Here is a 6,589-nt window from a genome sequence, read left to right as displayed (position 1 = left end):
CATTATTATGCACTGCATTCACTCCTCTGGTCCATGTCACATAATTATGATTTAGGTGATGCTAAGAAACATATAGTGAACCTTTTGAGATTATGTTATACATTATGCTCGATAAACAAACAAAGTTTATTCATTATTTTTCTAGAAACTTGATTTTTTTATGCCATAAGCCAGATATGGCATTTTCACCAGCCTGTTTATCTGTTTATAAGTAACAAAATAATCAATAAAATTTTTACCTTCAAACATCAGAAACTAACTTATTCTTTATAATCATAAAACTTAAAAAAATAATTCAACATCCAGGTATGCTGTATGTAAACTAAAAAAGAGAGAAAATTTTGCAAACCTCAACGTTCAAATCGTGCAGTAAATGAGTCTTTCCCTTCTAAAGTCATCAGGCTGTATGAAGTTAACTGTAAGTTACACGGATTTCACGTGATACCTAGTCATGCGTACTCTTACATATCGCCCGTGGACAATGTCACACAGAAAGTCACTGATTGGTTTACAATCAAATATTCTATTAACGCAGTGGTCTTCAAATAACCGAGCACTGCTCAGTCACATGATCGACCTACATAGCGAAGGCCTGTGTAATCGTGCAAGTTCGGGTATCTTCGTATATCTTGGATATATAGCTGATAGTTTCTGTTTGTAGCAGATACGCAAAAAAGACGTATTTATAAGTCATTGATCGTACAGATATACTTGTTTTAATAACACCCGAAGATACGAGACAGTGACGTACTGTAGTTACTAAAACATAAGTTTAATACGCTCCTTCCATTTGTGATTCAGCAAACAATAATTTCAGGCTAATTTGCTATACATGTACGGTCACAAATAGAAACTCATGTGAACATCTCGGGAGTACCTAGTCCCAGGGTGTACATAGAACTTCATTTTTCAAGTTTATATCACAGATATAGCAGTCTATATTAATTAAGTCAAACCTTTTGTCACATAACTATAGAAACTTAAGAAGAATAAGCTTAAAAATCTCAAAATCGGAACAATTTTAGTAACTTTTATTTTACGTTGTTTTTTTGTGTTTGTTTTTGTTTTTTGTTGTTGTTCCGGAGATTGAAAACCATGAAAATTGTCACCTGTGTTTATTTTGAGCCAAGGTTTCTGTCAGAGGCAAAGTTCACAGAAAATGCACAAATTTGCACGAATCTCCGAGCAATGATTTCGCGCGCAATTATTGCATTGGGTTATTAAGGAGCACCTGAGACAACGCGCGCTATTACATGTATATACTGTAATATATTATGTAATAGACATAATATAAGTATTTTTGTCCAAGACAAAACATACTGTACAGTTCTATCGGAAGAGGCTTTTATTTACTTGAATTTTATCAAATGCAACGTGGTACTGCTATATATGTCCAAAAAACTCAGACGATTGTAAAATGTATACAGTTGAAAATTGCACATTTTCTTCACGGCCTATGCAATTAACCGATCTTCAATCCCTCTCGAAGTATGCATATGGCGTAGAATGCATACGGCAGATCGCAAGGGTGAATGGGCCAGGTCATACACATGGTCCTACTGCAAAAAATATGAAGGGAGGTTTCTGTAGACTGCTACCAAATAGAACAGCTAGGCAGCATGAAAAGACGCTGCCGATGTGGTTATCCGGGGCCGGGCCAGGGTGGGTTATTATAGTCCGGGACATATTAATGTATTACCATGCTTATCAGTTGCATCTGGGACAAAAAATACGCAGGTTAAGTGTGATATTAATTGAATGCCGGTGTCAAATAAAAATAAAAAAACATTTGTTGAAGATTTTTTCACACTGTTAAGTATACAGATATCATAAAGTCAGAGATCTAAAAAAATGACACAGCACAGCTAGGTTCTTCTCCTAACAATCAAAATATTTTGTTTATTTTTTATTATATTGACACTCATATCTGAGGCCCGTTAAGGAGGGTATCAAAATTACCTAAATTGTCCACACTATGTATAGCACTACCATGTGTCCGGACAGATATGTACATGGCCTTGATTAAATTTGATTTGATAAAAGCTTAGGTGTTTTAGTTTTTTTAAAACATGATATACAATAATTCAGCAACAAACGCTGAAGTTTTGAATAGTCAATTGTTTACTCTGCAAGTAGAAGAGGTCAGGTATTGCACTCATGACGTCCAAATTTTCAACGTCAACGTTCTTGAAAAAGACATTAAAATATTACCGTTAACGAAAGTTGAAATAAATTTAATTACTTAATTATATAATAAACATGAATTTATTGTTGATTAAAAAGGGAGTGATAGATTGACGACAACTGAACAATCAGGCATTTTGTGGTAAGTGGGATAACTCAGTTTGGATTAATTTCTACTTGTGTAGATGCAGTTACTTCCCTTGGTGAATACTGAAGGGAGGTAATTGAATTATCTAGTTCCAGTTACAGCAGCATCATTCGTTCTGAAAACAAAGAATCAAGTGTTTGTTGCAATTTTGTGAACAGAAAAATACAGGTATAAAACAGGATTTAATTTTAACTGTTATTTATTTAATGATTTCATTTGTGTGTCCATGTATTACCCCGTAACTCCGATAATTTATTCACGAAAGTGTGCATACATTCGGATAAGTATTTATAAATGAGTTGGTCAACTTACTTGGTATGAATGAAAGCGATCAGTAAATCATACAGTAGTTCAGTAGATCTAGTTATAGTTTTAAGGAAAGTGGAAATATACTACTTGACGGCTTATACGGGGAGTCAAAGTCCGCGGGCCCGAGCTTTGGCTTGCCCGGCTATACAGTACAGATATCAAGGAATATGCAAATTTCTGCGAGTATCGAGTAATCTCAAAAAGCGTGACTCCGAGTGGATTATAAATTTCTCGGGTGAAAAAGAGTGACTCCGAGACAAAAACGAGTGACAATTTTGTCTGCGGGACTCCGTGAATCTCCAAGTCAAAAAGAGTGACTCCGAGAAAATAAGACTGATTTGGTACACGTATGCTTTATTTATTTATCAATTAATATAATGCTCTACCTCTAAAATAAAATCCTTCAACGCATGTATTATTCATTTAAAATAACAATGTTGTCGAAAATTCTTCGTTGATGTAAAGTATCACAAGTGAAAACGAAAGTAGACACACTTGATTCATTAATTAATTAAAGGAAAGAATAACCGATGATTTCCCGCAATTCCCGTAACGCCCAGTGTCAAAAACCTATTTAATTTAGTATTCTAAACTAAGAAAATATAGATGAGCTTCTTTTTTGCATTGTTTATACAAATTTATAATTATTATGTAAGCAAAAAAAGAAGAAAAAAAAAAAGGAAATACATGGCAAAACAACCACGTGCTAAGTTCGATTCATTCCATTGACATACTATCGTAAGGGTTATTATACTTTGTACCAGAACTGAATAATAAAAAAAAACATTTTCTTTAAGACAGTTTACAAAGTATTCTTCAGTGAAATGCATCTGCCTTGGAAAGTAAACTTCTGAAAAAGGTAATTTTATACTTTTAAGTCAGGCTTTTAGATAAATTTGTACCAGTTACATAAATGATACCAAACTGATTTCCACGTGAAGTACATGTACGTCTCCTTTTAATTGTTGGTTGATAAAAAATCCGTGAAATACGAGATATAATACATCATTCCATACAATGCACTAGCCAAAACAGCGACACCCTATGTCGGCATGTACAGTCCTGCTTTTAACATTTATGTTTAAATTTATTTTACTATTGCTTTCAGAACAATATAGAACAGAGTTAAGAAGTTCGATCTGCTAGGCAATTCTACCGATGTTGGCAGCACAAGAAAGGACAACATTAAGGAATTCATTTATGAAATTCTACCGATGTTTGCAGGGGGAAAACAACAGGCGCTGCGTCGTCTCAAAAATAAAACCATGAATTATAAAACAAGAACATTGAGATTGGCAGTGATTTTTTAAAGGCATGGCGGTCTTTTTAAATCCACATACGTACATGTGCAATGCATGCCCGCTTGCCGTGACGGTCAAATATGTTCATATGCTATAATAAAAATATTGTTTTATCGTCTATGAACAGTACATGTACGTGAAATCGGAAGTAGTTTAATCTTTGTCAAAACTGTTTTTTATTTATATAAAATGGCATGATATAGATGATGTACAAACCATAAACAAATAAAACAAAAAGAAAAAGAAAACAAGCAAATAAAATGATCATTTTATTCTTTGCTGTTTTTATTTTTTGTCAATCTTTGTAATGCTAATTACAGGTGAATGAATTACGGGAGCAGTGCACTAGGTAAGTTGAACGGCCTCTGTCAACTTAATTGTTAACACCTCTATAACTCTTGAATTCCTCCATAATGCCTGAAATAAAAAACAAAAATCTTAATTTATTAATGATCATCACAAGACAATTTACTTTTGATTCCAATATCAACATACATCTACATATGACTTTGATAACAGAATGAGACCGACAGATTTTCGGAGATATTCTTGGAATAAAATTACAACAATATATTACTAATTTTTATGCAGCTTTATTTAGAAACGATTAAGTTAATGTTAATTCTCAAAAATTATATATAAATCAAGTGTCTTCTAATTAAAACGGCGGATGTGACAGGTTGACACGTAACTAAAATACATTTAAACAATGGATTATGAAGAAAGGTACATGCACATCATGACAATTTTAAAACTATACAAACCAATATAAAAGTTGGGGAAGTCATTTTTTTTTATGTGCACATGTTATCAATGATTAAAATATTATGAAGATCGAAACTCATTTTCCACATTGAAAAAAAAAACACAACACAATATTTGGCACCTGAAATAAATTAGAACGGCACGTTATCGGTATTTGATGCATTTAGAAACATTTAAGATTAAGAAGTTTATATAATTAATTCATTTCTTAAAGAAGTATAAAAAAAGTTGGGCCGTTATTATATGGATTTTTTAAATCGTTTTTTGTTTTTGATAGAATTTCGGGTTCCTGTGGTTATTGCTACTGACCTAATTAATCGCGATAAAAATAAACTTGAGAACTGATGACGCTTACGGTAGTGATTTTTTCTAATCAAATGTACCTGGTAAATTGAAAACAACAACTGTAAAACTCATCTTTATTTTCGAATGGTAATCTAAAGAATTAATTAAATATAAAATGAGATTGCACTTGCATTTATTTACACCAGCTAGACACCGACACGGAGTTACGCGGTAATTCTCTCTCGGAGTCATGCGCTTTTATTTTCGTCTCGGAGTCACTCTCATCACACGTTTTTCACGCGGAGTCACTCGTTTTTATGGACAAATACTCTCGCGGAGTTGCGAGTGTTTTCCTCGATCCTCGGAGGATTTTGCATATTCCTCGATATCTGTACTGTAGACTAGACGTGTATATTTAAAAGAAAATTCAAATAAAAAACAATTAAAAAATTATAGAGTGCTATACCTATCAATGAAATTTTCAGTGTCAGTTCTAGATAGGCGTCGCCATTTACAATGTAACTCAATGATAAAAGGCGGCGTATTCCGATAATGTAACAAATCTCAACTTTTCGGATTAATAATAATCGTCGAGTGTTCCGAGTGAAAACAGAAGCGGTGCATGTAATACCGAATGACACCTTTAAAACGGAAAGAATGAAAGGATTTTTTAACGACTTCCCCGTTTATAGGCTTTGCCTAAATTCATATTATTATTGTAGAAAGATTGAAGTTTTAGACATGTGTTGATTGAAAAGTTTTAACAGTTTAGTTTTGGAGAATTCAATATTATTATTAACTTTTTAAAATCCTTTTTAATAATTTATTATTTTACTCTTTACATCTTTGCTACTGATATCTGTGTCTTGACATTTGTAGTTGTAAATATGCATATTTAGAAATTGGAGTGAGATACAATACCAGTGTTGTTATTTTAGTTTTTGTTTGTTACAAAACTTTAATAGGAAGAAATTGCACTTTCCTGGTATCAGGTATCGAAAATTCCACTTGTCTGCTCGCATTAATGAGTAAAGACCCGGGAAGGATGAGTACAAAATTGTAGTATACTCAACCGTCAGAACAAGCAAAAATTTACCAATAAAGCTCTGATTGCATTGTTATTTGGATACGGTTTTACTGACATGTAAGCACACCACTCTAGTTATTACTAATCACAGGCTTTGTTTCTGCATTTCCATTGTTAAATTAAAACAAATTGAGTATGAGTCTCAGAGAATTCTAGGGGCCTATTGCATCAGTGAAGTCTATCTTGAAAATCATGCAAACAAATCCACAAATCATGCAAAAAATCCAGGGTTAGTAGAAGGAGTAGAATTTGAAGCTACATACTCGTCCTGAAGAACATTTTTTTTGGTTCCTGGGTATGCGTTTATTTGGCATGTCTACTTGTACTCTAAAATCGAAATATGGTGGTCATTTTTATTTAATCAAATTGGGGGAAAGGGGGGTTTGGAGGCTGTAGGTCCCCGATATGAAGCAGTCAAGCGATGGAATAAAAATAAATAAAACAAAAAAGAATAGCCCTAAAACTTTACACTGGATAAGCCTTTGCTAATATTAAGCATCATGCTAGTTA

General features: G+C 33.2%; 1 protein-coding gene across 1 annotated transcript in view; it reads left to right on the top strand.

Annotated features, from left to right (window-relative positions):
* The first annotated feature begins 2,374 nt into the window (after positions 1-2,374).
* Positions 2,375-6,589, top strand: part of LOC132736359 (protein-tyrosine sulfotransferase 1-like) — a 28,817-nt gene continuing 24,602 nt past the window's right edge. Inside the window, exon 1 of the mRNA XM_060723477.1 lies at positions 2,375-2,500. The gene's annotated coding sequence lies outside the window, so the exon portion shown is untranslated. The remainder of the gene's footprint in view (positions 2,501-6,589) is intronic.

This window comes from Ruditapes philippinarum, unplaced genomic scaffold (genome assembly GCF_026571515.1).
Source record: "Ruditapes philippinarum isolate M1 unplaced genomic scaffold, ASM2657151v2 ctg1013_1_1_1_1, whole genome shotgun sequence".
Lineage (NCBI taxonomy): Eukaryota > Metazoa > Mollusca > Bivalvia > Venerida > Veneridae > Ruditapes > Ruditapes philippinarum.
Note: the sequence above shows the minus strand (reverse complement) of the source record. Positions and strands in the feature narration are given on the sequence as shown.